Below are 27,054 nucleotides of genomic sequence, written 5' to 3'. Positions count from 1 at the left end.
TGATATTATTAGATTATGTACGTAGAGGTCTATGTAAACCTGCGATTAGAAGTAGTTGAAATTTTTTAATTTCTTCCGTATTTTTAATCGATGAATGCAATGATGTAAGACTAAGAGGCTAGTCTTAGTCCTCAAAGAGGACGACGACGCTGGTCACGTCTATGGGGTAAACCCGGATGTGACATCTTACCTTGGAGGGTCTTAGGATAAACCTCGGTTAGGTAAACTTCTATGGAAATGAGTTCACTTCCTCATTGGAAATACCTTGGGATTTCACTATTTTCCAAGTCAAAATGGGTTCATTGTAATGTTCTAAATAATTAACTGTAAAAAATGGAAAGTTATTGTAAAATGCTTTCTTTTGCAAAAATATGGAAATCCTTCTTTAAGTGTTAAATGATGTTTCTTATATTGTTTTACGTCTACATCCATGAATGTTTTACTTAGTTGGCATGAAAATGTGTTTTTACTAAAATGTCCCTTTTTGCATGTTTTTGCATATGCCATAATGAGTACATTGTTTTGTACTAACCCTATACTTTCTATACTCTATAAGTATAGGTTTTTGGAAGCAAGGTTGAAGGCTACAAGGAAAACCTTGGGAAAGTTTCTCTCACGATAAAGTATGTCCTCATATATTCGAGGGCATAGTCTTTTTCTTATTTTCTTTATTTAAACACTTATTATGTATTGTCTTTTAATGTAAAGGGCCGTGTCCCCAAGATATTATGTTGTGTCTTAGGTTTGGCTTGTGATGATGGGGTTCTCTAAGTTTTTATGAAAGATTTCTCTTTGTTAATTTATTCGTGAAAAGTTTTAATTCCACACTACATTTCATGTCTTATGAAATGAATGATAGTAAAAGGGCTTGTACAAGACCCCAAAAGGTCAAGTACGTCTAGTCATGACTCAAGGGTTCTCCTTAACTTGTAATTGTGTTTTTGGGTCGCGACAATTACGTCTTTCAACTTCAAGGATATCATTACCTCCCAACTAGGATGAAGGCTCTACATAGAGGACCTTCTTAGCAATGTTTAAGGTCACGTGTCAATCAAACATAAAAGACTAAGAAGCTTTAGCATACCAAGTCAAGAACAAATATTCATATTGAATATGTATAATGTGAGGGACACAAGTCTACCACAAAAAGAAACACACATATTCACATATAGCATATCATTCTACAAGCACATAGGTATAACAAATATCATCTATAGGTCACCGTATCAATTACTACTATATAATCAACATAAGCATCATATGACTCACATAACAAATTAGGAAGAATCATACATCAATCCTAAGACTACACACATAAGGACATAGTCATCGTCTAACATGATCACCTAATGTTAATAGAAGAAACACATACTTTCACATTACTCACAAGTAGAATAGATATGATCATACTTCACATAAATTACTACTCAAATAATCATAATATATCAAGTAATTTCGACAAGGCCACATTAATCACAACTATAGCACATAAGCACCGCCACCATAAGTTTACCCTACGATACATCATTACTATCTAAAACCTATACTACACAATTTTGAGAAAGTTAGTGATATGACACCTCTAAAAATGACATAGGTTAAGCTAGACCTAACAAGTTTGTAATGACGGTTAAAGGAAATAAAATTGTTTGTTATATGGTATTGAGACAGTGTCTAGAATTTTAGGTGATTTGGAAGTGAAACGTCAAGGGACGACCAAGATGTTCGACGACAAAGTCACCTCTGTCTCTCATGTATGGTTATGTTCCTAAATATGTGTTTCATGAACTCATGATGTTCTTATATGATTTATTATAGTTTTTATATGAATTTTATTGAGTTTCATGATGTTTGGAGTCCAGACGTCCAAGAACGTCCATGGTGTTCAAAAATTTTGTTTTAAAATGACCTTGTGTGTCTTGGAATGTTTTGTTGGGTTTTATGTGTTCTTTTTGTTGAAATAGATATATCATGTCCTAAACTCGTATATGAACATATTTGGGTTGGAAGCGTCCGGTCAAAAGTCCCCAAGGACAAACCAAGGGTGGTTGAGGAAGGACCCTTCACAAGTGACCAAGCTGTCAAAACCATCCCAACTTAATGATGGCAAACGACGACCAGTAGGTCATTCAACGCCACGTAGGTGAGGGGCGCATGTTGAAACATAGGCTTGGGAGTATTCCCTGTTAAATACAATCCTCAATCCTAAACTACAGACTAGCATGACGTCCGTAGGTTGGGAAACGGGCCGTCAATGGCCAATCGTGGGTGGACTCTGTCATCTGCGCAACTTACTATAAATTCTAGGGGTGAATTGGTAAATGCAACCAATGTCCAAATAAGAGAAATTTATTTCACTTAGGGTTATTTTAGGTATTTAAAGTGGGTTTATAAGTCCTAAATACCTAGATGAACTCATTCATCAAAATCAAAACCCAAAATATCTTAGAAATTCTCTAGAACTCCCTTGAAGCATAAATGCAAGAAAGACCTTGGATTGGAGATTTGAGTGGTAATTCTTCATTAAATTTGTTGATTAACATCATTAAGGTATTTTTTTTAATCCTTGGAACTCTTTTCTCCAAGGAGCCAATCTTCAATGTGATTTTCAAAGACATCTAAAATGCTGAGTTTTCAAAATTAAAATCTACCTATGGGTTCTTGCATTAAAGGTTTTAAATAATAAAATATTGATGGAATTTTTTTAATTAGATTATTTTAACTCAATTAAACTATGAACCCATGTAATTGATGAACCCTAGTTTTTTACTATTTTAAGGGTTAAGGAATATTGTCTTAATGCTTATGAATTCTAGTGTAGTTTTCTATGGGCTATTGAATGATGTAAGAATTTTATTAAATTGATGTCTAATTTGTCTTATATTTATAAATCTATATTTAATTTAACTATAATCATTTGAGTATTATATTTTATGTATTGAATTGATGCTTATTGTCATGGATAAGGGCCTTGTGATATTTAATTCGATGATTTAGCTATGGATTAAAGTGGTGATAATGGATTGGTGGTACGCTGCCCTTATTATCTTTATTTTATTATAATTAGACTTGATTTAGATTGTGAGTGGTATGGTCCACTTATGGTGGTGGTGCTATGTGCTTTACTTGCAAATGATGTGGCCTTGTCAGCGTTACTTTATGTATTATGATGATCATGGCCTTATCGGAAAATTACTTAATATACTATTAGGGTATGTGTAGTTAAATATGTGAAGTATGATCATTTTCATATATTTGTGATTAAGTGAAAGTATATGTTTCTTCTATTGTTGTTGGGTGATCATGTTAGACTATGACTATGTCTTCATGTGTGTTGTCTTAGGTTTGATGCATGATTATTCCTACTTGACTATATGAGTCTATGACGGTTATATTGATGATGATGTGGTAGTGTATAGGGTGACTTATAGATGATAATAGTTATTCATATGTGCTAATAGATTGATATGTAATATATGCTAAAGTGAAGTAATGTTGTGTCTTGTTTTGTTAGACTTGTGTCCCTTACTTGATACATGTATGAATGTGAATATGTGATTTATTGACATAGGATTCTAAAGCCTCTTAGTCTTGAATGTATGAATACATGTGAATATGTGTTGTCTTGACATGGAATGCTAAAGCCTCTTAACTGTAACGACCCAAAATAAAATACGGTGAACTAGAGTCTCATGAGTGTTTCTTGAATTAATTTGAAGTTAAAATGAGTTACTTTAGATTTCTTAGGCAGTGTGTAAAGTTTGGTTAAGTGTGGAGGTCAACGTCCATGACGTTCGGAAGGTGTGCCTTCGATAGTGCTTGTGTGTCTTGATGTGTTTCATTGAGTTTTATGCGTTTGTTTTGCTTGAAGTTGATGTGAGGTGTTCCTAAGACCTAGAGGACTATGTTTAGGGGTTTGACATCCGGGTAAGACTCAATCTAGGACCCACGAGGGACCCTAGAAGAGGACCCAAACACTTAGACTAAACTACGAAAATGCAGTGACCAGTCGACGAGCCAATCGACGACCAGTCGACAAAGGGACAGCCCATCGACCAGGTCCGTCTATTGGACATGGAAGCTTACACATTGGAAAGTTGCAGTCCAAACCAACGACACTCCATTGATAGGGAGTTGGTTGAAAAATGGCCCATCTGTAGGGAACCGTCGATGGTGCCTGTGAAAACTGTTAAAAATCTCAAGTCTTGGGGTGTTTGGTAAATTCAGACCACGTATTTTATGCCCCTAGGACGTTGGTTTAAGGGTTTATTAGGCATATTAAAGTGTTCTAAATCCTAAACCCTCATTTTATACCCCTCTTCCTAAAACCCAAAACCCCTCTCTCTTAGAAGACTCTCTCAAGTCACCATGGAAGCTAAAAGCCAAGAAGTTCTAGGAGGGTTGTTGGTGGTCGTGTTCTTCATCAATAATGTTTGGTATTTCTGCAATGTAAGGTATGGTATCCATCCTTGAACTCTCTTCCATTCAAGGTGTCCCTTCTAATGAATTTTCAAAATGAGTCTTCAACCCTAGTTTCTTCTATATCCAAATCTAAATATGGGTCTTGCATGAAAAGGTTTCTAACGACTTAATAATAATGTTTCTAATTTTAGTTGATTTTTCAGGTTATAACGTCAATGAAATCATGTTAAAGCTTTCCACCTAATGTTGGCTTATGAAATGGGTTAAATGAGCTTAGTTTTGTAATTTGTTAACATTGAGTTCTTTATGTTGTTATTGATGTTTAGGTACTGCCCTAAGAGCTACTTTATGATTAATTATTGAGTAAAATTATATAGGTGATGGAATCTTGGATTAAACGGTAAAGTTGGTTATGTTGTTTAACTTTAATTTCAAATTGCTCTTGAGTGGTATGGTCCACCTTCTTGGTGGCGGTCTTTAATTGAATTGTATGAAAGTGAAGTTACCTTTTCATTGTGAATGAGACCATAAAGTCTTGTTATGTGAAGTAAGATGGTAATAATGTTATTTTTGTTGAAATTGCATTATGAAGCTATAATGTAAAGTAGGCTAGAGAGTATGTTTAAATGAAGTTATTCTTGTTAATTGTTTTATGAAGCATTTTATGAGAAGTATGTTAAGGATTATGTATAAAGGACTTATATGATTATGTGAAGCATGTAAAACGTGTGATGTGATGAATGAAGGTCTAAGCATGTACAGAAGTTAAATGTAAATGAAATAAAGCTTATGTGCAAGGTGTGCACACATGTACACACACTCACACTTGAATGAATGAATGAAGATAAGTTATGTCCTCAAGGGCAGTTTTGAGGTGAACACACTTCGTGAGTTGAGATGAACTGTTTAGTAGCAACCCTACTAAATCCCATGAGCTTTCAAAAATAGGTTGGAGGATGAATGCCCTTCGTGAGTTGAGATGTGGTGTTCACTTTTTATCCTTAACCTATAGTTTATAATGTTTAGAATTTTCGGGAAGTTAGGCCTACCACCGAGAGGATACGAAGAAAAGGTGGTTACACTATGGAGTTGAGATGACGTACTCCAATGTACCTCTTGAGATGACTACTCCTCATTAGTAGAGAATGAGTTTCTTCATGGCAATCTCCGTATCGCTTAACTATGCGCCCGCATAGGTGTAGCTATTGGGACATCAATATATAACCTAAGAGAATGACCTCATTCTAGGCAAGTGAAGATCCCTCATCCGAGAAGAGTTAATGTCGTGATTCCTTGTCTAGATCTCATGGTCTATGTCGGATAAGCTAACTCCCACAAAAGAAACGAATGTGCTTAGTCTTCCAAAGGAGTATTCTACTTAGGGTAGGTAGTGGAATGGGATGCTTTTTATCTATTGCACTAAGTAGTCAATCTGAAAGGGGAGTCTTGGTGAGTCTTATTTGAATTGATTGAACTAAGTCTCCTAAAAGAACGTACTACTTAGGATAGGTGGTTGTATTGGATGTTATCTATCTATTGCACTAGGTAGGACCTTCCGAAAGGGGAGTCTTGGTGCCAAGTCTTCTAAAAGAGTGTACTACTTAGGGTAAGTGGTGGTATAGGATGCCATCTACTCATTGCACTAAGAAGGCATTCCGAAAGGGAATTCTTGGTGTGTTGTTGGGTATTCTTCTATTGTATTTCCATTTAGTGTGTCGTTGTTATCCCGAGGTGAGTATGCCGAAAAGAAGGAAGTCTTGAGGGTCACTTTGGTGTGTAAAGAAGGAGGTATATGTGTACTTTCATCATGTCTTACCTTAGTGAATCTTAGGATGACCTTTGAAGGGAAACTCCTACGGAAAGTGATGTTTATTCCTCATTGTCAATACTTTGGAAGTTTCACCATTTTGGAGTCTAAGTAGTTCACTGTAATTTGTTAAATGGACTTACTATAATATTTTGTAAGTTACTGTAAAGTGATCCTTCGAGTTTAAAATTGTGGAAATTCTTTCTCTAAGTGTTAAACGATGTTCCTTATGATTTTTTGCTGCTATATTCATGAATGCTTTATTTAATTGGCATGAAATGTTATTTTACTAAAATGTCCCTTTTTGCATGTTTTTGCATATGCCATACTTAATACATTGTTTAGTACTAATCATATACTTTTCTATACTATCTAAGTATAGGATTTGGAAGCAAGGTTTAAATCTAGAAGGCAAAGCCTGGTAAAGTTCCTCTCAAGGCAAAGTGTGTCCTCATATATTTGAGGGCATAATTCCTATCTTCTTAGTTTCTTTATGTTAAGACTTATGATGTATCTATTTCAAACGTAAAGGGATGTGTCCCTAAGTTTAATATGTCATGTCTTAAGTTTACTTGTGATGATGAGAATTTCCTAAGTGTTTCTGAAAAATTTCCTTTTTATTAATTTATTCTTGAAAATTTTTAATTACGCACTACTTTTCATGTCTTATGAAATGAATGATAGTTAAAGGGCTTGTACAAGACCCCAAAGGTTGAAGTACATCCGGTCACGAAACAAGGGTTCTCCCTAACTTTTAGGGGGTACTTTTTGGTCATGACAGACTTCATATCAGAGAATAATATTTTGGAAAACAGTTTAAGGTATAAAATTATTACAATCCACGTCTAGTAGTATTTTGGTCTTTGGTGTGAGTCGCGACACATCCATGGACAAGTGGTTGTAGGACGATAGAGTTTTAATTTCTTCATTACTCTTGAATCGTGCCATAGAACTTAACTCCTTAAGGCCTCTCTCCCTTATGTTCCCTTGTCCGTTGGTCTTGTAGGTGTGATTGCTTGGAAGGGGAGATGTTTCTATGTTTGAGGGAGAGAATAGGTGAGTTTTTATGTTGTGAGGGTTTTGGGGCTAGAAGAGTAGATGTGAAGGTAAGTTATGAAATTTTTTATGTGATGCCATTTATGGCTAGGTGTGAATTATGATATTGGAAGTGTTGTGATGAGAAACTTTATGGGGATGTAGTTCTAAGCATGCTAAGAATTATAATGATTTAATAAAATTCCTATGAGAGCAAATAAGTTATGTTGTAATTTTGTTCAATTATGGTAGAAATTTTTAAGGTGTAACTTTGAGAAATGTTGAAAGAATGTGGAGTATTGTAGGAGTTGAGGGCAACACTCTTATGTGATTAATGTTTAAATAGTTGATCTTGCGATTGGTGGATGTTGTGGTGTAGGCTTATACTAAGATAAATATGTGGTATGAATATCTAGTGAGGAAGTTTTGTTCCATGAAATTGATTTAACTGATGCCTAAGAGTTGAATGAAGTTATGTTTAAGAGAGTTTGTTTAGGCTTGAATCCAAAAAAAAAAAGTGTTATACTTAACTTGTAAGGTTAATGTTTAATCTTGATGTGCATTAGTTTAGGGTAGTGTGTGTTCCTACCTTGTGAGAAGCATAATGGTGCTTTGAAGTATGAGACCTTAAAGATGGCGTTACCCTATGTGGGGGAGAATGAGTTGCGTAGAATTGCATGTAATGTACTTAGTTAAAGAGGATCCTCAAGGGTCACTAAGTGGGAGTGGTAGTATGGGATGCTACTCTCACATTGCACTTAATGAAACTTACCAAGTCTCTTTGGAGTAAGTTAGTATAGTCTTGACCCTCATATTGTCATGCCATCTTGTTAATGTTGCTTGAAAGGTGCATTGTGGAAATTTTAAGTATTTGACACATCTATGAATTTTTGAAATCACTGTAAGTAAGTCCAAAAAATTGAAAAAATTGCATTTTTCGTGAATTATGGTTTCAATGTGTTATGAGATGAGTTTATATGGTATTATGCTTCATATGATCATGCCTTCTTGATGAATTGCTCAAAGAATGAAATTTTTAAATTTTTAAACAGTTTCACAATGAATGCTCAGCGTAAAAATTCGCACTATTGAAGAAAATTGTTTTGTCTTGAATTTAAGTTTCAATGCATGCAAAGGTGTTGTATGTGATCATGTTTAAGGTTGGATAAGGTAGTTCCTCCATAAAACAAGCTTAAGGGTAAGTTTTGAAGTTTGTAAAGTTTGACAACAGTTGCTTATGTTGCTAGTGTTTGATCGAATGAATTGATGCTCCTTGTTAGTTGATGCTTTTATTTTTATTGTTTTGATCATGATTGTTATGTGTTATGTGATTCTAAGTAAGTCCTTGTTGTTCTTAAAGTTTTAATGTCATTCGAGGAGGAATGTTATTCTAAGTGGGGGAGAACGTAACGCCCCAAAATGAACTAAGGTGAACTAGAGCCTTCTGAGTGTTTATTAGGTTAATTTTAAGTTAAAATGAGTTAGTTTAGTATTTTTCGGAAGTGTGTGAAGTTTTGTTAAGTTTTGAGGTCAAACGTCCAACAACGTCGATGACGTTCGGAAGGTATGCCTTAGATAGCGCTTGTGTGTCTTCATGTGTTTGACTGTGTTTTACGTGTTCATTTTGCTTGAAATTTATATAAGATGTTCCTAAGACCTAAATAACTACGTTTACGGGTTTAACGTCCGCGTACGACTCCATCTAGGACCCATGAGGGGCCCTAGAAGAGGACCCCAACACTTAGACAAAACTGCCAAAAAGCAGTGACCAATCGACGAGCCAATCGACAGCCAGTCGACTAGGAGACGGCCCGTCGATCTGGTCCGTCGGTTTTACATGGAAGACTGCACATTTTAGAGATTCAGTCCCAACCAACGATACCCCATTGATGGGGCATTGGTTAACAAACGGCCCGTCTGTAGGGAACCGTCGATGGTGCCTGTGAAAACTGTTAAAAATCTGTCAAGTCTTGGGGTGTTTGGTAAACTCACCCCAAGTCTTTTATGACCCTAGGACGTTATTTTTAGGGTTTATTAGGTTTATTAAGTGTTATAAACCCTAATACGTTATTTTAGACCCCTCTTCCTAAAACCCAAAACCCCTCTCTCTTAGAAGACTCTCAAGTCACCATGGAAGCTAGAAGCCAATAAGTTCTAGGAGGACTGTTGGTGGTCGTGTTTTTCATCGAAAATCTTTGGTATTTGTTCTGTGTGAGGAATTGTATTCATCCTTGAACTCTCTTCCATTCATGGAGTCCCATCTAATGAATTTTCAAAATGAGTCTTCAACCCTAGTTTCTTCTATCTCCAAATCCAAATGTGGGTCTTGCAAGAAAACATTTCTAATGACTTAATAATGACGTTTCTAATGATAGTTGATGATTTTGAGGTTAGAACTTCAATGAAATCAGTTTAATGATTTTCAACTAATGTTGGCTTAGGAAATGGGTTAAATGAGCTTAGTTTTGTAATCATTGAACTTTGGTTTCCTTATGTTGTTATTGATGTTTAGATACTTCCCTAAGGGCTAATTTATGATGAATTATTGAGTAAAATGATATAAGTCATGGAAGATTGGATTAAAGGGTATGTTGGTTATGTTATTTAACTTTAATTTTTAATTTCTCTTGAGTGGTAAGGTCCACCTTCTTTGTGGGGGTGTTTACTTTAATTGTATGAATGTGAGTTAGTCGTTTATTATAAACGTGACTACAAAATAATGTTATGTGAAGTAAGATAGTAATAATGTTATTATTGTTGAAATGTGCCTTATGAAAATATAATGTGAAGTAGGCTAGAGAGTATGCTTAAATGAAGTTATTCTTGTTCATTATTTTATGAAGTATGTTACGAGTTGTATGTTAAGGATTATGTATAAAGGACTTCTATGATTATGTGAAGCATGTAAAGTGCATGATGTTATGAATGAAGGTCTAAGCATGTATAGAAGTTAAATGTAAATGAAATGAAGCGTATGTGCAAGGTGTGCTCACATGTACACACACACTCACACTTGAATGAATGAATGAAGCTAAGTTAAGTCCTAAAGAGGATTTTTGGGGTGAACACTCTTCGTTTGTTGAGATGAAGTTTTAATTAGCAACCCTACTACATCGCATGAGCTTGCTAAGATAGGTAAGAGGATGAACACCCTTCGTCAGTTGAGATTTAGTGTTCACTCGTCATCCTTAACCCATAGTATATAATGTTTAGAATTCGTTGGAAGTTATGCCTAGCACAGAGAGGATATGAAGAAGAGGTTGTACACTTTGTGAGTTGAGATGTTGTATTCCAATGTACTCGCACAGGTGTAGCTATTGGGAAAGCCATGTAAAAGCTAAGAGAATGACCTCATTCTGAACAAGGTAGGATCCCTCATCCGATAGGGGCTAATATCGGTATTCCTTGTCTATCTCTCATGGTCTATGTCAATTAAGCTAACTCATAAAAAAGAAACAGATATGCTAAGCCTTTTAAAGGAGTGTTCTACTTAGTGTAGGTAGTGGAATGGGACGCTATTTATCCTTTGCACTGAGTAGGCAATCCGAAAGGGGAGTCCTGATGAGTCTTATTTGAATTTATTGAACTAAGTCTCCTAAAAGAACGTACTACTTAGGATAGGTGGTGGTATAGAACACTATGTATCCATTGCACTAGGTAGGACCTTCCGAAAGGGGAGTCTTGGTGCCAAGTCTTCTAAAAGAGTGTACTACTTAGGGTAGGTGGTAGTATGGGACACATCTACCCATTACACTGTAGCCATTCCGAAAGGGAATTCTTGGTGTGTTGTTGGGTGTTCTTCTATTGTATTTCTATTGAGTGGGTACTTTTTATCCCGAGGTGAGTATGCTGAAAGGAAGGAGGTTTTGAGGGTCCCTTTGGTGTGTATTGAAGGATATATATGTGTACTTTCATCATGTATTACCTTAGCGAATCTTACGATGAACTTTTAAGGGAAACTCCTAGGGAAATAATGCTTATTCCTCATTGAAAATACATTGGAAGTTTCACCATTTTGGAGACTACGTAGTTTACTGTAATTTGATAAATGGACTTACTATAATATTTTGTAAGTTACTATAAAGTGATCCTTTGAGTTTAAAATTATGGAAATTCTTTCTCTAAGTGTGAAATGATGTTCCTTATGATTTTTTGCTTCTATATTCATGAATGCTTTATTTAATTGGCATGTAATGTTATTTTACTAATATGTCCCTTTTTGCATATTTTTGTCTATGCATGCTTAGTACATTGTTTTGTACTAACCTCATACTTTTCTATACTATCTAACTATAGGTTTTGGAAGCAAGGTTGAAGTCTAGAAGGCAAAGCTTGGGAAAGTTCCTCTCAAGACAAAGTGTGTCTTCATATATTTGATGGCATAATTCCTATCTACTTAGTTTCTTTATTTTAAGACTTATTATGTATCTCTTTCAAATGTAAAGGACCGTGTCCCTAATTTTATTATGTCGTGTCTTAATTTGGCTTGTGACTATAAGAATTTCTTAAGTATTTATAAAAAATTTCCTTTTTATTAATTTATTCATGAAAAATATCAATTATGCACTACATTTCATGTTTTATGTAAAAAATGATAGTTAAAAGTCTTGTAAAAGACCCCAAAGGTTCATGTACGCCCGGTCACAAAACGAGGGTTATCCCTAACTTCTAGGAGGTACTTTCGTGTCGTGACATCAATCATTAACGTATGAATGACATGTAACCTTGAATGATGCTAAGAGGTTCTTTTATGTTGAACCTTGAACCTAGTGGTAAGGTTATGAACCTTGAAGTTGAAAGTCATAATGTATCCTTCTTGTAATGAATGATGGACTTAAGGTTGGTTGGCTAGAACGACATCATATTGTCCTTAGGAAAGTCATTATGATCTATATTTGTCGCCATTGTAAGGTAGCCCTAGGGGACCTCTTTTGTACGGTGAATGTGATAGGGTAATTAATAAGATATGAAACCCTTTGTATGAACCTTTAATGTGCATTACGCTATGAGAACAAAGTATAGAACCGAGTAAGTATGGTAAGGGAAGTAATTCGAGTGAAGAAACAGACAAGAGTATAAAGAAAGACGTTCGTATTCCTTAACCATGTGCCTACATAGGATGTGTCCAAGTTCTACCATTGGCAAGTAGAAAACCCTCCACGGGAGTTGGTTACAACTCCTGATCCATGCTTTGCTATCACGGTCTATGTCGGTTATTTTCTATTCGCATCATATGGTATATCTACTAGTATTGGAGAAGTTCTATGAAGTTTAGGTGGTGGTATGGGACGCTATCTAGACATTGTCTTCTCCAAGACCATTCCTTGAATATCCTTATGTGATAGATATCTCTTAAATGAACTAATGAATGTACTGATTTATGTAAGGAAGTATGTTAACTGAATAAGTACTTATATATAGTAGTTAAGAATTGTTTAGTTAAGGTGTGAATGGGGCATAGGAATGCTCTCTTCAGATCGTACCTAGATAAGTCTTAAGGATGACTCTAGTTGGGAAAGTTGATTGATTATGTAGACATGATATAAACTTAGGTAGTCTTAAGGATTATTTAAGAAATCTTGAAAGGGTCAAGCATGGACATTATCTTCTTCATTTACATAAATAAGTCTTTTGATAACCTTTGGAAGGCAGAATGTCATATTATATGTATGTTGCTATATTAAGTGAGAATGATTCTATCTTAGGTATTCTATAGGACATATTAAGTGTGTGTGAAAGGGATTGTATAGGCGGCCGCTTCACAACTCATTCAATTGAGACTTCGAATCATCTTTGGTAGGAGGATCTCATGTTCATGTGTTTGGTGTATTGTAAGTGCGTATATATTATTATAGGTGGTCTTAAGGATCATTTAGGTGTTCCTAGAGAGGTTGTTTGGGCGGGATCTCTTTGTCTTACATAAGTGAGTCTTAGGATATCTTCTAGTGAAAGGATTGCATGCTAGAAGGTGTTCTTTGTGAAGTTCGGAAACTTCACTGTAACATGGAAAATAGTCACTGTAATGTGACATGAGTTTACTGTATATTATTCTTAATATATGATCAATTTCATATGTGATTTCTTATGTACTTCTAAAGTGTTAAATGTTTTTCTTATGCTTATGATATGATGTTTTAATAAAAAAGAACATGTTTCTAATAAATGTCTGTTTTAATGATTTTAAGCATTAAGTCATACTTAGTACAAGTGTTTGTTCTAATTCCATACATTTTATTATGTCTAAATTTTTAGGTGCAAGGTGAGAAGGATGGTGAAAGAAACTATGAAATCTATATATCATTCAAGAAAATTTGGAGTATGGCCTCATTTGATTCTAGTGCATATATGTCTTTTATTTCAAGTATTGTAATGGACTAAGTATTTTTATATTCGTATTGTTTGGGCCGTGTCCCAAGTTTTCATGAGTCCAAGAATAACATATGTTGAGACTTAGTGTTTCTATTATTTTAATATGAAAAGATGCATTATGATATTCGTGTGAAATGTTTTAATTCCACCTTATTTTCATATGTTTATATGTGATAAATGTTACGGAAAGGCTTGTACATGACCTCCGAGAGGTCAAGTACGCTAGTCCACGACCTAAATGCCCTAACTTCTAGGGTATAGGTGCGGGTCGTGACAAGCTTGGTACCAAAGCATAGATGATGAAAGTGCTTAGGAATCAAAAAGTATCATAAAACCACGTCCACTAGAGTCTTGACCATCGGTGTGAGTCGCGCCACATCTATGGGGAAGAGGCTATAGGACAATAAAGTTTCACTTTCTTCATCAATCTTGTGTCGTGCGTATAGATTTGAGGTTATAAGAGTCTATTCCTAATCTTTTCTCCTGTGTTTATAGGAGTTGAATACTAGAAGGATGGACGTTCGAAGGTTGGAAGAAAGAAGGGTGGAAGAGGAAGTTACACCCCAAGTTGAGCAAGTTACTCAAGGTGCTCAGGTCCCTATTGAAGGTCAAGGTAATGATGTTCCGGTGGTTCCCCCGAAAATGAATAATGCGGAGATTAGCGAGTCTTTGATTACTTTAGCCCCAACTTTGACTACCCATGTGAATATGGGTATGGTGCCTAGAGTGAATGTTGTGGAGAGAACTATGACATCTAGATTTAGAGATTTTGTGAGGATGAATCCTCCTATTTTTCTTGGTGCAAAGGTGAGAGGGTCCCCAAGAGTATCTAGATAGTTTGTATAAGGTGTTGATTGCCATGGGGTGACTTGTAGGGAGAAGGTGGAGTTAGCTTCGTACCAATTAAGGGAGTGTTCTCAAGTGTGGTACACTCAATGGAAATATAATAGGCCGGATGATTCGGGTCCTATAGAGTAGGATGAGCTTAAAGAGGCTTTCTTAGGGAAGTACTTTCCCCATGAGAGGAGGGAGGTGAACGTTGAAGGGTTCATTAATCTAAAGCAAGGAAATATAATTGCTGAGGAGTACTCTTTGAAGTTCTTTAGCTTGTCTAGATTTGCTCCATCCTTGGTGTCTAATCCTATTGATGAGATGAGTAGGTTTGTGACGGGTGTTACGGACCTTGTGAAAGAAAAATGTCATACGGCCATGCTATGATATGACTTTATCTGGACTCATGGTGTATGGTCAATAAATTGAAGAGTCTAAACATGGTAGGATTGCTAAAAACATGAAAAGGAGTTGATCAAGTTACTAAAGTCAACGTAGGTTAAATAAGAGCGCTGAAACTCAAGATGGACCTGGTGCTCCTAAGGTCAAACTTAAGAAGGGTAGTGGTTCTCAAGGTGATTAGCCTACTTGTTCTACTTGTGGAAAGAAACATTATGGGGAGTGTATATTGGGTACCGGGAGTTGTTTTGGATGTGGTATGGATGGAGACGAAGTGAGGGATTTTCCTAATATTGCTTCTAGAGAAAAAAAGGGTAAGCAAGTTGCTCCAAGTGTTCCGAGTAATGATGTTCCAGAGGTGAAGTCTCGTTTCTATGCTCTCTAGGCAAGAGGAGAAAATCTGGATGATGATGAGGATGTTGGTAAGTTCTTTTATTTCTTTTAGTGTTATGAGATCCTTCTAAGTGGGGGAGTATCGAGAGTAGTGGATTTTTTATTGATTGTATCATCTCTTCTATTTAACTAAAACTTGAGATTAGAAAGTCATATAAGTATGTTGCCTGAGCATTTGTGTTTATGGGTCTTGTTGAAATTAAATTTCATTGATTCTTTGGATTGTGCATTTCATGAATTTATGAATATGTTGTAAAATGTGTTTATATGATTTTATCTTGCATATTAGAATGTTTCCATTATAAATTGCCTAAAAGTTACATATTTTAAAAAAAATTAGATAATTCACTGTAGCTTTGGCAGTTTACTGTAAGATTAATTCAAAATTAACTAATTAGTTCTTTGGTCGAAATTTGTTGTAATGTGATTAGAATTGATGTAGATGAGAATTATAATGAATATAAAATGAGTTTTTGTTATTCAGGTGAAGAATGTGAATTTTATGGCATAATGAGTTGTAGATTTGTTTCTAACTTCTTATTGTGTTGTAATTCTCTTGATTATGTGATTTTGATGTGTCTCCTTTATTGTGTGTTGTATAATGTGTTATGAGATATGGTTATGAGCTGTTAAGATGAATATCTATTATTGGAAGTGATCGGAGAGTGGCAAGTGTCATTCGAGGACGAATGTTGTCCAGCTGGGGGAGAATGTGACACCTCCAAAAATGACATAGGTGAATCTAGATCCTAACATGTTTGTCATGAGGGTATAAGGTCCTAAAATGGTTTATAATGTGGTATTCAGTCAGTGTATAGATGTCACAAACCGAAAGTACCCCCTAAAAGTTAGGGAGAACCCTCGGTTCGTGGCAAGGTGTACTTGACCCTTTGGGGTCTTGTACAAGACCTTTAACTATCATTCATTACATAGAGCATGAAAAGTAGTGCGGAATTAAAACTTTTCAAGACATTTAATAATAAACTAGTCTTTCATAAATATTTAGAAATCTCATCGTCACAAGCCGAATTTAAGACACGACATAATATCTTTGGGACACGGCCCTTTGCATTTAAAGAGAAATACATAACAAGTATTAATAATAAAACTAAGAAACAATAGACTATGTCTTCTAATATATGAGGACATACCAAATATTGAGAGAGTAGATTCCCAAGCTTCACTTTGGAATCTCCCAAAATCCATCAACCGATACTTATAGAGTATAGAGAAGTATGGGGTTATTACAAAACAATGTACTATGGCATATGCAAAAACATGCGAAAAGGGACATTTTAGTAAAATAACATTTCATACAAAATTATTAAAACATTCATAAATTTAGAAGTAAAACAACATAAGAAACATCATTTAACATGTAGAGAAGGATTACCATAATTTTAACCAAAATGCACACTTCACAGTAAACACACCAAACATTATGGTGAACTAGCTAGCATTTACAGTGAATTCCCTTTAACCTTACGCCAACTAAAATGACTCTATAGTAGTGAACTTCCAAAGTATTTCCAATGAGAAAATAAGCATCATTTTCGTTGGAGTTTCCCTTTTTAAGGGCATCATAAGACTCACTAAGGTGAGATATGAAGGAAGTAAGCATATGCCTCCTTCAATAAACACCAAATCAACCCTCAAGACTATCTCCCTTTTGGCATACTCACCTCGGGAGAACAAGCACCCACTCAATGGCAATACAATAAGAATACCCAAAAAAACACCAAGAATTCCCTTTCGGAATGCCTAATTAGTGCAATGAGTAGATTGCGCCCCATACCACCACCTACCCCAAATAGTACACTCTTTTAAAAGACATGGTACCAAAACTCCCCTTTCGAAAATTCCTACCTAGTGCAATGGATAGATAGCGTCCCATTCCACCACCTACACTAAGTAGTACGTTCTTTTAGGAGACTTAGTTCAATCAATTAAAATAATGCTCACCAAGACTCCCCTTTCGAATTAACTACCTAGTGCAATGTATGAATACCTTCCCATTCCACTACCTACCCTAAGTAGAACACTGCTTTAGAAGACTTAGCACATTCATTTCTTTTTTGGGAGTTAGCTTAACCGACATAGACTATGAGATCTAGACATGTAATCCTGACTTTAGCCCCTATCGGATAAGGGATCCTTGCTTGCCTAGAGTAAGGTCATTCTTTTTAGCTTTTACATGGCTTTCCCAATACCTACACCTATGCGGGCGCATAGTTAAGGGATAAGGAGATTGCTACTGAGTAACTCATTCTGTACTAACGGGGAGTACTCATCTTAAGAAGTACATTGGAATACATAATCTCAACTCACGGGGAGTACTCATTATTCAAGCAAAGTTGAAGTATGGACTCATTTTATTCGAGGGCATATATGTCTTTTATTTCAAATTATTGTAATAGACTAAGTATATTTCTATTTGTATTCTATTGGACGTATCCCAAGTATTCTTGAGTCTAAGAATTACACATGTCGAGACTTAGCGTTTCTATGATTTTACTATGAAAAGATGTTTTAAGATATGCATGTGAAAAGTGTCAATTCCGCAGTACTGTTCATATGCTTATATGCGATGAAAGATACGCTAGGGCTTGTACAAGACCTACGAGAGGTCAAGTTCACCGGTCAGCGACCTAAGAAATGCCCTAACATTTAGGGTACAGTTGCGGGTCGTGACAGTCAACATACTATTGATCAACCCTCACAACATCAATCCATAGCCAATTCATCCAACACAATACTCCAAGGCCCTTACCCATAGCCATGAGCATCAATTCACCCAAATAAGTACAATACATAATGAATCAAAGATAATACAACATAGATTTATTAAATTAGGGCAGCATACTAACAATTTTAGAATGATTCTATCATAATTCAATAGCTCTAATCAAACTACACAATAATTCAATAGCATTAAGAGAATGAATTCACCCATAAAGTAGTCAAAACTAAAACTGCATGGTTTGCATGGTTTCATAGAGTTTTTTGGTTAAAATTATCAAATTAACGTCAATTCAATCATAATACAGTTTTTCAAAACCTTTAATGCAAGAACCCATGGATATATTCCAAAATTGGACAATTCATGTTTTTGATCATCTTTTAAAATCATTGGAATTGACTTCTTGAAGAAAGAGATCTTAAGAATGAAGAATAATACCTTAATTGTGATTACAATCCTACAAAATTGATGGAGAAAACTTGAGAAAATCAATCTTCTTCCTTGGAGATTCAAACCATCATCAATGGAGGTTTTGGAGAGAAGAATGGAGAGATTTTGTTTTGAGTTGAGCGTTTTGCTTTTATTGGTGACTTTAGTGGTATAAAAAGACTCAATAACAATCAATAAGTCATCCCCAAATTACCCAAAAGACCCCTGCACTCACTAGATAATTTAACAAATTAAAATTTGACTTAAAAACGATGAGATAAAATCTTGGAGTTTATTGCGCGCCGTGGAGGCATTTCCATATCTATTTTCTGGAAAATTTTGAGATAGAATGGTTCATGACAGCCCAGAGTCACAAGGATAGATTTTTGCCCACTCCGTGCCTGCTGCGCGAGGCGCAGCCACTTCCGAATCCTTGCTTGCACGGGAGCTCGGAAGTCCAATGTTTGGGTTCTCTTTATGACCCTTAGGCTGGTCCCCGGGGAATAGTTCTAGGATTTTTTACAATTTATATTTTAGGTTATGTGTAGGAACCATTGATAATCAATTTAACCTTCAAACCATCCCCCAAAACTCCACTACAAAATACTACGACACACTAGTTTAACTTTGAGTCATTTCCGTACGGCATGGACGTTTGACCTCCAAACACTTCCAAAATTTATATACTGCTTATAAACACTATTATTAACCATTTTAGGACTTGAAAACATCATGAAACAATTATTAGGCTCTATTTCAACCTAATTCATTTTTAGAGTCGTTGCAATCTCCCCCACATGGAAAACATTCGTCCTCGAATGACACTTGCTATTCTTTAGGAACTTTCAAGAGATAAGAAACTCTAAACTAGCAGAACATAACCATACCACACCATACACAATACACAACTATAAAGAACACCAATTTCACATACTTTTAGAGACTCAAAACACAACAAGAAGATAGAAACTAATCTACGAGTCATTATGCAATAAGACTCATGTAATCCATTTCAAATAGTAGTAACACCTTCTACATACATTATCATGCTGATATACACATTTCAACAATTTTAACAAAATAACACTTTAGCCAAAATTTGAAAAATATTTAGTGAATTGCCAACATTACAATGAACATGCTAAATTCTTCCAAAAGTGCAACTCTGAAGTAATTAATGATGAAAGTATGATAATATATGAGATATAACTATATAAACTCAACTTATGACATAATCATAACTTCATGAAATGCAGAATGCAAGGAATCAATGAAATTCAATTCCACAAGACTCCTAAACACAATGCAACAATGCAACATGCCACTATGACATTCTACTGTAAAGCTTGAGTTGAATAAAAGAGATGTGACAATCAATAAAAAATACACTACTCACCATACTCCCACACTTAGAATGAACTAATAAAACTAAAGAGAGAAATACAAGAACTTACAAAAATTATTATCCAAAGTATTAGAAGGAACTTTCTTGTCCTTCCTTTCCTATAGCCACAATAGTGCAATAATCCTACCTTATGATCATCTTCACCACAACCATAGCAACTCCCGGTACCCAGTACACATTCCCCATAGTGCCTCTTTCAACAAGTGACACAAGTGAGCTTAATAATTTGAGAGCCACCTCCTCTCTCAAGCTTGCCCTGAGAAGATCTATTACCATCTTGATTTGCAGCTCTCTTTTTAAATCTAGGCTGGTTTCTCTCATTATTCTTACCCCTCTTCAAAATCCTTTCACTTCTCCTACGTTCGGATTCTTCAACATCCACCTTACCTTGACTAATGTCAATGAATCCCTTAACATTCATCTCTCTTCTCACAAGGGGAAAGTAATTTCCTATGAAAGCCTCCTTAAACTCTTTCCACTATATACGACCCGACTCAACCGGCCAATTATCTTTCCATTGAGTATACCACACTTGAGAAAAATCTCTCAGTTGGTACGAATCCAACTCCGCCTTCTACAGAGAAGTCACCCCCATGGCACTCAACACCTTATACACACCATCTAGAAACTCTTGGGGATCCTCTCCTACCTAAGAGCAATGAAAATAGGAGGATTAATCCTAGCAAAGTCCCTCAACCTAGAGGTCGTGGTATTCTCCACAACATTAACCCTAGGGTCAACACCCCTATTCACAAGAGTTGTTATGAGGCGGAATAGTGCAATGAGAGCCTCTCTAATCTTCGTACTAGTCATTTCCGCGGAAACCATCGGAACCTTGACCCACTATAGGGACTTTAACACCTCATAGAGGAATTTCCTCATTCACCCTCCCTTCTTCAATCCTTTTAGCTGTCATCCTTAAAGTAATAACATTCTTATAAACACAAAGAAAAGCATTAAGAAATGAATTCATAACTTTTTACTCAATGGAACGACACAAGAGTGATGAAGAAAGTTAAACTTTATTGTCCTATAGTGTCTCGCCCATAGATGTGTCGCGACTCACACCAATAGTCAAATCTCTACTAGATGTGGCTTTATGAGACTTTTTGATTCCTAAGACCCCTTTCATAACCTTTGCTCTAATGGTAAGTTTGTCACGACCCAAGAGTACCCCCTAGAAGCTATGTCATTCTCGAATCGGAACATGGCGTACTCGACCTCTCGGAGGTCTTGTACAAGACTTTGACATCATTCATTGCATACATGTATGAAAAGTAGTATTGAAATAAAACTTTTCATAAGAAATATCTAAAAACATCTTACATACTAAAAATCATAGAAAACACTAACTCTCAACATATTCCAATCCTTGACTCAAGAACACTTAGAACACCACCCATACAATATGAATATAGAATTACTTAGTCTATTACAATACTTTGAATTAAAAGGAATCGAAAGACATCTATCCCTCGATTCAAATGAGGATATAATTCAACTTTGCTTGAAAGATAACTACATTCCAAGCTTTCCTTCAAGATTCTTCTCACCTTCCACCTACACATGTAGATATAACAAAATGTATGGAATTAGTACAAACAGTTGTACTATGTATGGCTTAATGCATAAAATCATGAGAGACGGACATTTATGATAAATATGCTTTTTTTGATTAAAACATCATATCATAAGCATAAGAACCACATTTAAGTACCAACATCACAAATAGAATCAAACATACATCAAAATATATAGACATAAGATCCTCCTACCAAAGGTGATTCTAAGTCTTACATAAGTGAGTTTTGAAGCGAGTACCTATACAATCCCTTCACACGCACCTAAGAGATCCTTTTGACTACCTACGATAAGATCATTCTCACTTAACATAATAGCGCACACACACACACACACACACACACATACACACAGATATATATATATATATATATGTATGTATGTATGTATATATAAGATTCTATTCCCAATGGTTATCAAATGACTTACTTAAGTAATGCAAGAAGAGAACGCTCATACACCTTTTCCAAGATTACCTGAAAAATCCCTAAGACCACCTAAGTTTAGATCATGTCTAATATATAAACAAACTTTCCTATCTAGAGTCATTCTTAAGACTTACTTGGGTAAGACATGAAGTGACCATTCCTATGCCCCCTTCACACCTTAACTAGACAACCCTTAACTTCTTTAGGTAAGTACTTATTCATTTACATTCTTTCCAACTTAAGTAATTATCTTCATTAGTTCATTCAAGAGACATTCATCACATAAGGACATTCAAGTAATGGTCTTGGAGAGACCTAGGAAGTCACTCACTAATATCGTCAAAGCCTATTGTGCAATGTCTAGATAGTGTCCATACCACCATCAAAACTTCATAGAACTTCTCCAATACTAGTAGGTATCACGTATGATGAGAATACGAAATAACCGACATAGACCATGGTATCTAAGCATGGAATCCGGAGTTGTAACCTACTCCGATGGAGGGTGTTCTACTTTCAATGGTAGAACTTGGACACATCCCATGTAGGCACATGGTTTGGAAATATGAAGGGTTTCTTTGTTCTCTAATGTCATCTTATCTTAGGGAAAATACCTTATACATACTCACTCGGTGCTATCATGTGTTCTCATACAGTAATTTACATAAAGGATCATATGAAGAAGTTCCATATCTAGTTCATAAACAATTCACATTTAACCATACCAAAGAAGGTCCACTAAGTCTACCTACAATGGTCAAGAGGATAGCTGAAAGACTTTCCTAAGGATGATTTTATGTCATTCCAGCCAACCAACCATAGGTCCACCATTCATAGAAGAATAATACCATTAGGGCTTTCAAATTCAAGGATACTATAACCTTCCAACTAGTATTAAGGCTCCACATAAAGGATCTTCTTAGAAATGTTCAAGGTCACATGTCAATCACACATACAATACTAAGAAGTTTTAGCTTTCAAGAACCAATATTCACATTGTACATGTATCAAGTAAGGGACACAAGTCTACCACAACAAGCACACACATACTTCACATATAGAAAATCATTTAAGAAGAACATAGGTATAACCAATATAATCTATAGGTCACCCTATTCATTACTAGAAAATCATTATTATAACCATCATAAGATTCACATAACCAAGTAGGAAGAATCATCCATAGATCCTAAGACTACACACATAAGGACTAGTCATAGTCTAACATGATCACCTAATGTTAATAGAAGAAACACATACTTTAACATTTCCAACAAGTAGATAGATATGATCATACATTACATAAATGACAACACAAATCATCAAAAATATATCAACTAATGTTGACAAGGCAACATTAATCACAATAATAACACATAAGTACCGCCACCATAAGTGGATCATACCGGGCATCATTACTATCTAAATCATATACTACAAAATTGGGAGAAAATTAGTTCAACATACCATTGATCCAACCTCGCAACTTCAATCCATAGCCAATTCACCCAACACAATACTCAAAAGTCCTTACCCATGTCTATGATCATCAATTCAACACAATAATTGCAATACATACTGAATCAAAGATAATTCAACATAGATTTATGGAATTAGAGAAGCATACTACGAATTTTAGCATGATTTTATCATCGTTCAATAGCCCTAATCAATGTACACAATAATTCGATAGCATTAAGACATAATCAATTCACCCATAACATAGTAAAAACTAGAAGTGCATCTTTTGCATGGGTTCATAAAGTTTTTAGGTTGAAATCATCAAATTAACATCAAATTAAATCATAATACAACATTTCAAAATCTTAAATGCAAGAACCCGTGGATAGATTACGAAACTTCACAATTCTTGTTTTTGATTATCTTTAAAAAGTAACGGAATTGACTCCTTGAAAAAAATATTTCAATGATGAAGAACCACACATTAATTGCTATTAAAATCCCACAAAAATTATGGAGAATACTTGAGAAAATCAGTCATCTTCCATGGAGCTTCAAACCTTTCATCAATGGAGGTTTTGGAGAGAAGAATGAAGAGATTTTGTTTTGAGTTGAGGTCTTTGCTTTGATTTGTGAGTTTAGGGGTATAAAAAGACTCAATAACCACCCATAAGTCATCCCCAAATTACCCAAAAGACCCATGCACTCATTAGATAATTTAAACAATTCAAATTTGACTTAAAAACGTCGTGACAAAATCTTTGAGTTTACTGCTCTTCGCGGAGGAATTTCCAAATATTTTTTCTGGAAAATTTTGAGACTGAATGGTTCGTGACAGACCAGCGTCGCAGGGAAATTTTTTTGACCATTCCGCGGCAGCTCGGCAGTACCATGTTTGGGGACCCTTAGGCTTGTCCCCGGGGCGTTCTTCTCGGATGTTTCATTCCTTTATATGCAGGATAAGTGTAGGAACCATCGATACTCAATTTCACATTGAAACCATCACCCAAAATTCCATTACAAAACAGTAGGATTCACTAGTTTAACTTCGACTAGGTTTCAGACGTCTTGGACGTTTGACCTCCAAATAATTCCAAACTTAATATTCTTCTTATCAACACTATCTTTAACCATTTTAGGAATTTAAAAGATCATGAAACAAGTGTTAGGATCTAGTTAAACCCATCTCATTTTTAGAGGCGTTACAGGCTACCTCAATATTTTGTTGATATCCATTATGTAATTATGTTTTCCTATGTACACACACTCACACCTCATGCATTCTTATAAGTAGCATAGGTTCATGGTTTCTAATAAAAGGATAGTTATCATATGCACTAATGTTTACTACTATGAATGTAAAATATATGTCCATGAATGTATGAATGTATCTTAACTAGGATGACTAGGATGGTTAACTAGTATCAGTAATGGTAGAGCATTTGACTACACATTGCACATGTCTACCTTTAAATATAGTTCCTAGGGAGATTACTCTATGTACATGAATATTAATGCATGAATTAAGCTATTAACATTATGTTACATGCTATAATGTAAAGTAATTGCTAAAATGAAGTATGCATATGTGTAGTGTCTAAATGTAGTATGTGGAAGGTTTTCTCATATATGAACATTTACAAATACATGAATGAATGCATGATGAAATATGTTTGACTATGTGAAAGGTTTTGTCACATGATTTAGGTTGATGAAAGGATACTTGTCACACCCCAACCCTAGGTAAGGAGGACAAGTACCTTATGAACACATGCTTCACAAGTAATCTATGATGAGAAAGTAAACTACTATGCAGAATACTAATGACAAGCTTCATATACAATACATTTTGACTAGCTGAACCGCTACATGTGACAAGTGAAACTATTAATACAAATGATAGCTTTAACAATATATACAAAGCCTCTAGTTGAATCCAAGAATGTTCCGTTATGAGAATACACATAATAAAGACTCGGCAAAGCCCTGAATCAGCCTGGAGCTCACCAACAACCGTTGAATATCATGTGCTTCTATAGGGGAGATCTACTATTGATTACTTGTGCTTGTGGCATGAAATGCAGTGTCCCCAATAAGGGACGTCAGTACGAAAGAATGTACTAAATATGTAATGCGTAATTTATACATATGTAAAATGAGAGCTCAAGTGAAATCAAATACCAATATATAAGGATTAGGGACAACCTTTGCTTGTACTTATGGAATTGTGCATGTTTTTTCTATTCTTTTCTTTACATTATAATCTTTATTAAACATATGATACAAATAACAAGCTGATCAATGGTAGTAGAGGATGACCCATGCAAGACATTTTGTTCCCTGGGATGTTGTCCTCATAATTCCACAAATTGGGATCGGCCCATGCTAGGCTTTCGCCCTTGAGCTGCCACCCTCTTTATCTATTGGGATCGGCCTATGCTAGGCATTATCCCCATAGATGCCACCCTCTTATACCAATTAGGATCGGCCCATGATAGGTTTTCACCCCTGAGCTACAACCCATAATTATACAGATTGCTTCACTTAAATTCTTTAATCTTTGAGATTGTTGTTTTGATGTTCATGACTCTTTTGATATTGTTCTTTTGATGTTCATAACTTGATTTTAATTGTTGTTTTGGTTGTCCTAATCGTTGTTTAGATTTAGAACTACGGACCAGTAATCAAAGACATATGAATATGGACTTACAATAATAACATTGACAAGGGAAGAAAATGTGACATGAACGTGTAATATTTAGGAGCTTATCTGACATACTATTCATTTTGACATCTTAAAGTGAAGAAAATATCTAGTGAAGTCATTTAACATTCATACAAGAGATTTGAAATAGAAACGTTAGCCAAATACTAACTAACTATTACCAAATACAAGGTATATATGAAGTGGAACCAAGGGAGAATAGGATAGGTTAGACGTAAGGACGGATACATATTCTATGTAAGTACATATAAACGTAAATAGAGAAAGTAGTGATCCTATGAGGTAACAATATAGTCTAATACAATCGGAGTAATAACCAAGAAAGGGAACATATAGACATGTGACAACATGACATATCTATAAACAATTGAAGCAAGTTGACATGATATAGGCAGATTATAGCACGTGTAATCTTGGATCATTTTGATTTATATAAGGAAAATCCGTGCCAGGGTGCTTTGACAATGGCACAAGATTAAACCTATTTGGTAGAGTAAGCACGCATATTTACTAACAAACTCATATTAGACTACTCACTTCAACGCTATAGGGAGTAGGGAATTGCAAGTGTGGATCAATCACTACAAAGGACACTTAGAAAGCTTACTTTTTTTAATACAAGTGTTAGATTCATGCCCAATAAATAGGAAATCGAATAGCCTTACATACCTTGCTATACAACTCAAATAGTATGACTTAAGATCCTCCTCTTTTGATTACTAATTTACAATAAAATAAGTTATAAGACTAGTAATAGTAGCTAATCAATAAATTTAACCGACTTGATCTCGCCAAAATAGTAACCAAGTAGTAAGCATGCAATTTATCTAGCCAATGTTTTCTTTCCACCCTATCTTTTAGATCGCATTTATATATTGTACAATCTTCGTATAAGGTCCTATTCAAAACTCCCTCCAATATTTAAGTCATTTAAAGTCTCCTTAAGTTCTCTACACCTCCATTACCATCCCTTATCATATAACATACATAAGAAAATCTTTAAACATTATTTAATGTAACAAAAGCAAT

The sequence above is a fragment of the Solanum pennellii genome, chromosome 3, assembly GCF_001406875.1.
Source record: "Solanum pennellii chromosome 3, SPENNV200".
Lineage (NCBI taxonomy): Eukaryota > Viridiplantae > Streptophyta > Magnoliopsida > Solanales > Solanaceae > Solanum > Solanum pennellii.
Note: the sequence above shows the minus strand (reverse complement) of the source record.